Below are 10,172 nucleotides of genomic sequence, written 5' to 3' on the forward strand. Positions count from 1 at the left end.
ATACTAAAAGGGGTCCACCAGGCTTATTCCAGTCACTGTAGGTGGCTCAGAAATAAACAATGAACACTTGGTGGGGAAAGTATGTGGCTAGGGGGAGAAAGGGACAGCTGGAAGAAAAAAATGACATGTAAGATGGGGACTGAATACAAATATGACTGAGGTTTCTGAGTGTCCTGTCTTCATCCTCTTCTGTGCACAACCTCAGGAACAGATAAGTACTAACACTAGACAACAACCAAGACCACAACCAACGGGGGATTAGGGGACCAATGACGTAAAGACTCCTGATCCCTGCCTCAGTCAGCCAAAGTGACCACTGTGAATTTAGAAAGAATGAAGAGCCAGACTTTCTGAAAGGTTTTATTTTGTTCCACTTCTAATTGTGTGTGTGTGTGTGTGTGTGTGTGTGTGTGTGTGTGTAGGCAGGCTTGCCCATTTCCAGTGCTGGCAGAGGCCAGTAAGGGCACTGCGCGCCTCTTGGAAGGAGAATTACAGGCAGTTATGACCCACTCAGAACTGCACCAGGGTCTTCTAGAAGAGCAGTGTGTGTTCTACTGCTGAGCCACCTTTCATCGCTAAACCCACATTTTTAAAAATTAGGTACTTATCAAAAACCTAAAAGACATTCAAAAAACATACAGGATATGACCATATATTTTCCTAATCAAAAAAAAAAAAACCCTCCATTTACTTTCTGGAGAGAAATATTTTAAACCATCTGTGGCTCTCAGACTCCTGATATGTCATGAAGGACACACAAAGAAAGAATTTCAGAGCTGAGTGACTTGGATTTTCTGCTTCATATCACTGAGGTCACCAGAGAAATACTTCTACTTCCACCCTGGACACAAAATTCCATACTCGAGTTATGAAGGAAGCTGTCATCTTTAAACAGAGAGACAAAAATAAGTGCAAACACAAGGCATCTGAGAGGCGAAAAGCCGGGTGCTTGCAGGGAGAGCTGGAACAGGTGCTGTCTACTTCAAGACCCTACTGACAGACAGCGAGTGCTTGAGCCAGGAACGCCTGCCTGGCTGTGCATACCTGCAGCCTTGCTCTCCAAGACTGAGTTTCATTTGAACTTTCCTTTGGAGCACCTCATGCCCAGTCACTGTATCTGAAAATAAGGGCTGCACAGGATTTTTGACACTTGGGGAGATCCAAAACATCTCAGAATCGGTTTAACCCTTAAAATTCAAAATTAAGAAAAGGTATTTCCCACTACCGTTTCATTATTCTCCCATACCCATAACCTGCCCCACTGTGCGCTCCCCTGCCTCTCTCTCTGTGTGTGTGTGTGTGTGTGTGTGTGTGTGTCTGTGTGTGTGTGTGTGTGTGTGTGTGTGTGTGTGTGTGTTATTTCCTTTCCATCTAAATCCTTTTTAAAACTCCATGTAAAAGTATAAGCCCACACAACTGGCCACTAGTTATGTCAGGAATTAGACAGCAGGCATATTCTGTGACTGACACTCCCTTTTGTGACAGGCCTTCAGCTTCTCAGGGGAAACATTCCAAAATTCATTTGTGCCCTCCCACAGCCTGATTTTCTGCATGCATTCTTTCAAAAACCATCTCCATCCCCTGGGAAGAAAGAAAACTGATACCAAAATTAAACAAAGGCGGCCTTCTGAAGGCCTCTCACGCAAAGCTTTGCAAATAAAAGTGATTTCTTGACTTTGTTCTCTCTTTTCTCTCCACAAAGTTAAATCCCTCATGGTTGGGTTGTTCATTATTTTCATTTACAAATGTGTATCCAGGTAGGAATATCATCATCCCCACTACAGAAGGAAGCCCAGCTAGCTAATGCCCAGCACAGGAACCACGGCGACTAGAATTCCCACAATGCACTACTGCATCCGCCCCCAGTTTCTTGCCAACGCTGTTCCTTAATTGGCCATGAATAGTTACGGTCAGCCCCAGTAATTTCTGCACCCTGGATAGCATAATCTCCTAAAGCACTAACTGCAAGCTTAAAGTCCAAGTTTTGAAAGAGCATCCAATTAATGATCATCATAATAATGATGAAAGAGATGCCAAACCGCTGTGTGGAGTCTAGCATTCACAGTGGATGCTCAGCAAACTGAACCAAATTACTCTCCTACCGTCCACCCAGTCATTTCTAGCCCCATTTTTACTCTGAATTTTTGTCCTTTTGAGACATTGTCATTATATGTCTCATGCTGTCTCAGATCTAACATTTTGAGCTTTGTCTGTTTGTTTGTATTGTTTGTTTGGTTTTTTTTGTTGTTGTTGTTCTGTTTTAAATCATAGTCCCTTATAATCCAGACGGGCCTCAAACTTGCAGTGCAGTTTAGGGTGACCTTAAACTTCTAATCCTCCTGCCTCCACAGCCTAAGCATTGGGATTACAGGTATGCAACACCATTCCACTTCTCCTCTGACATTTCTTTAAATGGTCTCTTCAGTAAGGAAACTTTCTGGAACTCCATAGAACCAAAGGCTGTGATTTCAAACTTCAGATTCTATCCACTAACCAACACTGAGCAAGGACACTATCTGAATATAAAGATTATTGCCAACAGCTGATCTCAGGGAAATCACAAGTCCTATCAAAAAGGCATCTCTAAATGACTATGCTGCATCTGGAGACAAATGGTCTCTGCACACTTGGCCCACACTTCATGCCATATCAATGATACTGACATGAAGCTCCCTTGTTCTCATGGAACTTCATCCTGGATCAGGCACTGACAGCAAACAGAAGAAAATGAACTGGATACCAGAAGATCCTAAAGGTAGGATTACAAATCTCAAGGATTGTAATATTAAAGCAAGAAAGTAAAACAAAATCCCACATGGCAAAAAATTTAAGGGGTTTAGATCATCAACGTAATGATATTGTAAAGAAAATGACTCAGTCAATGAAAGAAGGTGCAAAGGTCCTGTGACAGGCATGAGTGAGTAACAGCATTTGGCAAGGATAACCAGCAGAGCATGAAGAAGGTGAGTTGTGACAGATGAAGTCAGAGGCTACAAGGAAGGGACCGTGCCAGCCCACAAGACCCTTGTTAGGGCTTCGGCTTACATTTTGAACGATTCAGGAAGCCACTACAGGGTCAGAGCAGAAGGACATTATTGGATATATTTTTAAAGACTCACCCAGGCTGCTTTGTCAAGAATCCTCTGCAGATGGTTGACAGCACGCACAGAGAAACTAGCCAGCAGGCTCCTATAGAATCCAGACAGAGGAAAGCAGGGATTAGACAAGAAGGTAATGGTGAAGGCAGTCTAAACTGGCTGCCTTTGGGACACATTTTCAGTGTCAAATAGAATCATATCCTGATGAACTGACATCAGCATTTGAAGATGGGCATTGGTTTTGTTAGTTGCTTTTTAGTTTTGTTTTTTTTTTTTCTCTGCTAAGTGTTGTTTAGCAATAGGCATCACCCAGGAGTTTCTGTGCTTAGGGCTTGGTCTTCGGCTTGTTACTAACAAAAACAGTGGAGTCAAGTAAAAGGAGGTTACAAGGCTGAGGATGTGCCGCTAATGGGGACATGTGACACTGCTGGCTCCTCTATTTCCCAGATGCTACAGGAGAACAGCTCCTCACCAAACACCCCTGGTCCTGGCTTTATGACTAATCAAAACAAGGTGACTAAGTAACCATGAGATTAACTTAGGACACTCTGACCCCAACCAAAACTCCCCTTCTTCTAAGTTGTGGTCTTGGGGATTTGTCAAGTGATAGGAAGCTGACTAATGAAATGCTCAATGAAGCTCCAAATCTTTGCTCACTAAGCTGTAAGTCCTGTGATTTAAGGTTATACACTACTTTATGCCTCCACCCTCTGTCTCTCAACAAAACCACAGTCAGCCTGGGCACTAGTGACCGTAGGCACATTTCTCTGTCTTCCCACTGAGAATCCAAACATTTTCATATTCCTGTTTTCACTCTCTCCATTTCCCCTTGCCTCTGTCCCTCCCTTCCCCATCCCTCTCACTCTTCTTATGTCGCGCCCCTGTGGCAGCGCCCAACCATATCCCAAGTGGTACTGAGGCTCTGGCTTCATCTCCCCAAAACTATCTAACCAAAAACTGCAGAGAAAATGATGACCCAAATCATATATTTTTTGATATGATGCCAACACTCAGACCCTGTACCCCGTCTCCAAAGAAGCTTTCTACAGCCAGCCAACCTATAGCTCCCTTTCTTCCCCCATATTTCTTCACTGACATTGGAATCAGGCATTATCACTCTGGAACAGAACTGTCACTTTGAGTCTCCAAAATAATACTCTCCCAGCCTAGAAAGTCCTCTCCTCCCTCACTTGAACAACTTCTCTTAAATGCACATATCCATGCACTCTGCTCACAGTCTGGCCTCTACAAAACACTCTGTTCAGGTCCTATGCCACATGTCCCTTCTGTACTGCCAACCAGGTATTTGCTTTAAGAACACATGCCAACTGGTATTCACTTTACATGCTCCACCCACACAACAGAGCATTTCATACATGTTAGGTCTTAGACAGTGACAATATCCAAGAAAGGACAGTCTTGCCTTAGCTCAAGCTGGACTATAGAAGAATTTTTGGTAGGTAGATAAAAGCCAGCATTCCTCAGGAATTTATGAAATGGATTCCCATCTGCCAAAAAGTCATTTCCCTTGCCTTGGGCAAAAGGAACACATGGCTCTCCACTGACATATACCTGTAGTTGTATATCAACCCCCACTCTTGCCTTCAAAGCCCCCAAGCTAGCATCTTGGGCTTTCTCACCTCCCCCTAAACCCTGAACTCCCAGGCCTGCCCAACTCAGGGCTTCTCTCCCCTAGAGGCATCCTCCCTAGACACAGCCTCCTTATAACCTGCTACTCTCTTTTCTCTCTCACTGTTCTTCCTTCCCCTGAAGATAGACTTGGCCATGTCCAGCCGGCTTTTTTTTCTTCTCTGCTCTGGACTCTTCCAGACATGCCTGGTTCCCCCCTCTCTCCCTCTCCAACCCCTGCAATAACTGCCCCCCTCCATCATGGAAAAGCCATATCGGTGGTTTCTTTTACTGCATCCCTACACACAATGCACAGATAATAAGTTACTTATTTTGATGACAATAAGGAATAAGTCCTCTCTTTTATCTAAGTTACCTAAAAATAGACACTGAAAATCCCTAAGAATTTATTCATCGTCTTTGAGTAGGATGGAACCGCAGTCACGTCCTACCACCTCTTTCTGTGCTGCCCCCCACCACCATTTTCCTTCATCCACTAAGGTTCTTTTAAGATAAATAGCATTCTACAGAACAAAACTTACACCTAGGCTTATCTCATAAGACTGGAGTCCCAGGCACATGACATCCAAAAATCATAACCAAATAAACATTTTTAGCTTACAGTCAAACAAGCCACCGGCTTCAAGGGACAATCACTGGAAATGGAATGAGAAGTCCTGGGCTGCTGATCATCACAGCTCTGTCATCACTGCACTCTCAGGGATTAGACCTGGGGCCACAGGATGACAGAAGCAAACAGGGAAAATGATGGCCTTCAGTCCAACAACTGACATTCCAAGCAGGGATCTTTGCTGCATGTCAGAACTGGATACTTTCTCCATCCTTTTGTATTAGCTTCTTGGGGCAAGGTGTCATTGACCACCCCCAATGGCAGAGGCCACCCAAGAAACTAAGTCCTTATGTTCCCTAAAAGAGATGACTCCTAAGTTGTCAAAGTGATAAGTAGACCCTCCATTAATCTTTTGTTCTTCAAAGCAACTGCCTGCTATTATTAACTGACATAGATAATAAATACTTGTGAGTGCCTCACCCAGAAGAGGGCAGCCCCATTACCTTGTTCTCTAGAGCCTGGGGCAGAGCACAGGTAGGACCTATAGCTCCTCTCATGAGGTGAGATCTGCACTTAGAGTAAAGATATCAGTTAGACATTGCCAGGAAGACCAAAGCAGGAAATGAAGAGAGCCTTTTCTCAAAGGCAGGGAAGGACACTGGGTAAAAAGAAGAAGAAATCAGAATTGTGATTTATGCCTGTCAGCCCAGCAAAGGGAAGGCTGAGGCAGGAGGACGCCAAGTTCAAAGACAATCTCAATAAGAAGAGGTTGTCCCAAAAAAATGAAGTAAAATAAAATAAGTTTAAAACAACAACAACAACAATAATAATAACAACATCATCCTGGAAAGTGAGAACGATAACAACTGCGGGAAAGTTAGAAGTGAGAAGAGTCAGGTGGGGCTTTCTGGCCTAGTAAAGGGATGTGGAGTCGGGTGGGCAGACAATGAGAATTCCTTCAAATAATTCTCAGTGTGCAAACTGTCTGCAAGCATCTGACACCACTGATCATGGTTCTTTGGAAACAACATGCCTACCATAATCACCTCAAAAGAAAACAAAAACGCTCAGTAGCACACACTTGCCTCTCTGAACCACAGATGACTGCTGGGCAGACAGAAGCAAACACTAGTGTCTCTTGGGAGCACTTGAACTAAGACACAGTGGCCACAGACAATTGGTGATTAATACTTAACTAAAAGTTTCCAGAGTGGGTAATAGTGGATACTAAGAGACACGGCAGACTCGGTTGAAAAAAAAAGTAGTACAAATTCTATGGCCTTCATCCTGTTAAGATATCAATCAAGTCTATTTCCCCTCTTCTCAAACTTGGCTCGATAGCTGGGGTGACCTTCAGAATGCAATGGGACTTGTCATCCAGGTATTCTTAAGGGCACTGGAGGCTTCTGCCTTTGCACTTTACAATAATCCTCCTTAACACCTCGTGCCTCTTGAGTGATCCAACCATTCCACACGGATGGAGCAGCGCAGAAAAGACCAGAGTCGTTCTAGCTGAGCTCATCACTGAACTCAAAGGCTCATGTTCAGTGAGTCATCTCAAACATCCCAACCACAAAGAACAGCAACTGCTTCAGTCTCTCATGGAGCCGTGTTGCCCGGCTGAGACCAGTCAACCCACAGGCACATGATATGCTGGCTGTTGTTTCAAGCCAGTAAGTTTGGGTGTGCTCAGGTACAAAGCAAGAGAGGGTGAAAGCCCAGAGCAAGGAATGAGTAAAGGAAGGACAGAGATACCGACGAGACCCTGCAGGGCACGGAGCCCAGTGCAATTCTAGAACTTGGCACTTAAGCTCCAGGAGATCTGATCAAGTTGTGGGACATATCTGGGTTCTTAGTCTCATTAATAAAATAAGAATGGACTCAAAAAGGAAGCTGGAAGACCTTCATACTAGAGTTAAAAAGAAACCCCACCCTTGGGTATCAAAGCTATAAATCTCAGGAGGTGACTGGAAGAGAAAAATGGAGAAGACAAAGAGAGAAGGAGGCCATACTGCTTGAGTTATGCCAGTATGGAGGTCAGATACATGGCAGATACAAGTCACGCATAATGATGACACTATATTTATAGCATTGCTACAAGATGACACACTATGTTTCCCACTAAATGTCCAATGATTTTTAAAAACACTGTTTTCAGTTTGCTTACATTTCTCTAATGTTTTTAAAGCGTGTACAATCCATATTGTTCTAAGTGATACTAAGTGTTAAGGATTAGATTTCCATTTCATCTTTGGCCTCAAGTCCAGGCATTCCTCCAAAGGCTATCCTGCTATAGGCTATCATGTGTTTGACTCCAACTCAAAACCATCAGATATTCCAACAGCCCCATCCTCTCCTTCTTCCTCCTGCCCTCTCCGCTGTCCTTCAAAACCCAACTCATGGATTTCCTGTCACTCACCAACCTCTTTCCTGTTTCCTGACAGACTTAAGTGTAGTGAGAATTTCTGAATTTTAGTTTCTTTTAAAAACACAGAAATGTTATAAGAATATATTTTCACTTTAATCCCATGTGTGGGATATGGGCCTACTTCAGTGTCCACAGTAGCTAGATTTGCCTCGTGTTCTGGCAGGGGTGATTTGTCAGCTGTAGATAGATTCTGTGATTGTGTGATACCTGGAATTCTAGGGACTTTTTAGAGGGTGTATAAATGCTAGGGACCCGAGAGTGGGGTGGGTTGTTGTTAGACGCTATTGGTCATGGTTTGTTAAGTAGTGATGTACAAATTGAAAACAAGACGAAGAAATTAAATACCCTAATGGCGAAGATCAAACTTACTCTAAGAAACTGGATGCCCCTAATCAGCAGGAGGTAGTCTGAAGGATAAGGCTGCCCCCTTTCTGACCCCTGACTTTATTCAGGAATCTCTTTCCTTTCCTCCCTATCCTTTCTTCTCTCTTATCTAGTGTTAGAGAGTTGAAAGGGTAGGAGAAAAAAGATAGAGAAGGATGGAAAAAAAAGGACTCAAAAAGTAGCCGAAGTCCAGCTACACTTAAGTATACTGTCACTTAAATATACAGAGGCCACTATATGCTAATAATACCTTATAATTCGTATGATAATTACTTGTTTAGACTTCTAGTTTCTGAACATACTGTAATTTCCTTGAAAGCACAAATCAAGTACTATTCATTACTAAGTCCACAATGATCCGCAAAGTGCCTGCATCACAAGCCTCCCTGCAGAATGAGCCTTTTCTGGTGCTGGGGAGCCTTTTCTAGGTGCTTGAAATGCCTTTCACAGCAGCTTTTAAAAACTCTCAGAGAGGGGATTATAACTCACTAGATGGATGGGAAACTTAGATAACTAAAGAGAAAAATACATACTTATCTAAAATTAGAATATACAAGGTAAATCTGAAATCTAGATGGACAGATACATTTTACCCTTCCGTTTCCCTGCATTGCGTATTTTCCATCTTATAAAGTTAAGTACATTATAATTAGCTGTATGGATAGTCATCAGAAAGCAGAATTTCTAATCTTCTGCTCATACAGGGCTTCCCATAGAGCAGAAAAGAAAGCATTATAATGACAACTTAAAGTCACCTGTTGGAAATACCTTTTGGGATATGTACCCCTTCTTACGGTATGACATCCTAAATGCTGAGTATCCTTGAAGTGAAAGGACAGTTCGTAGTCGTTGTCTTCAGAATGCCTCTGCCTGTTCCATTTCACCCAAGTGTTCAGGAAGCAAAAGAAGTCAAGATGGTGCCTCAGGAAGGGCCTCAGCAGGAAGCAGATGACAGTCTGAGTACACAACTAAGGGGAGTTCATACGGGGTGATTTACCAGGTATGGCAGAGCTTAGGAAGCCAACCAGGAAGCATGACAGAGATTAGGGCAGAAGGAGAAGGGAGGTATAGGAACCCACTGAGCACAGCTGTATCTGAAAGCTGTATGATTCTGTAGCTTCCAGGAGATGTACTGTCATCTATCAGAACGATGGTGAGAAATCTAAGGGAGCAAGTCCCCTAACCTAACACCCCTCCCCTCATTAATCCCCTCTAGGAGCCGCCACCAGTTCCTGGACATAGCAGTTAGCACCCGCCTAAGGAACTGGAAAGGAAAGCTCTGGAAGTTCAGATGAGTAACATCCTCTACTGGAAGTCTCACACTTCTCTCCTTCCTGGTGGGTCTCTTCCCTCAGAGGAGAACTAGGCATGTAAGTGTAAATAAAACCTAGCCCAGGAGCTTAGCTTATAGGAACTGCAGATGTCTGGCAGCTTAGCTCTTACTCTTTTCCTGAGTGTGCATGCAGAATCTGCTAGTGACTCATCCAGATCTCTGTACCTCCCCAGTGACTCAGTTTCCCTATGTGCAAGAGGTGTTATTCTAGGAACCTACATTTTCCTGTCAGTGTACCTTTCAGCTACAAAAACAGTAGGAAAGCATTCAAAAGTCTTTGCCACAGAGGTTGGTTTAAAAAGTCTGGTTCCTACTGCCTAGTGTAACAGCTCAGCTTGTAAACATTGTGCTATTTCTCAAGGCCCCCAGCACAAGGGAGGTCATTTGCCCATCTTGGGATCAGCTAATTAGCCCTTTTTATGGTTACCTTTCCTTTCTTTTCCAATTGCTTCTGACCCCTAGTGGCAGATATAGGACCCTCCTGAGTACTATTTATACTCCCAAGTTAAGCTGAAACCAGTTTTAGAAGACAGCAACCTAAGATACTAACTATAGCGTTTACTCTGAAGTGAAGAAAAGCATGTTCAATTTAGAATCATAAAGTCAGGCTTCTGAACAGCTGCTTGGCTTTGGCCTCTCTCTGACGGTCAGCAGAGATGCCAAGCCAGGGCTCAGCATTCTCAATTGTCCTGTGTAGTCTGCTAATAAGACAGTTTCTAAGTTCCTGCC

At 43.4% G+C, this 10,172-nt stretch overlaps 1 protein-coding gene across 2 annotated transcripts in view; it reads right to left on the reverse strand.

Annotated features, from left to right (window-relative positions):
• Plcb4 (phospholipase C beta 4) overlaps positions 1 to 10,172 on the reverse strand; it is a 361,998-nt gene that overhangs the window by 276,038 nt on the left and 75,788 nt on the right. For both annotated transcript variants that reach the window (XM_028754855.1, XM_028754872.1), the window contains exon 2: positions 3,120 to 3,189. The gene's annotated coding sequence lies outside the window, so the exon portion shown is untranslated. The remainder of the gene's footprint in view (positions 1 to 3,119; positions 3,190 to 10,172) is intronic.

The sequence above is a fragment of the Grammomys surdaster genome, unplaced genomic scaffold (genome assembly GCF_004785775.1).
Source record: "Grammomys surdaster isolate TR1022 unplaced genomic scaffold, NIH_TR_1.0 129, whole genome shotgun sequence".
Classification (NCBI taxonomy): domain Eukaryota; kingdom Metazoa; phylum Chordata; class Mammalia; order Rodentia; family Muridae; genus Grammomys; species Grammomys surdaster.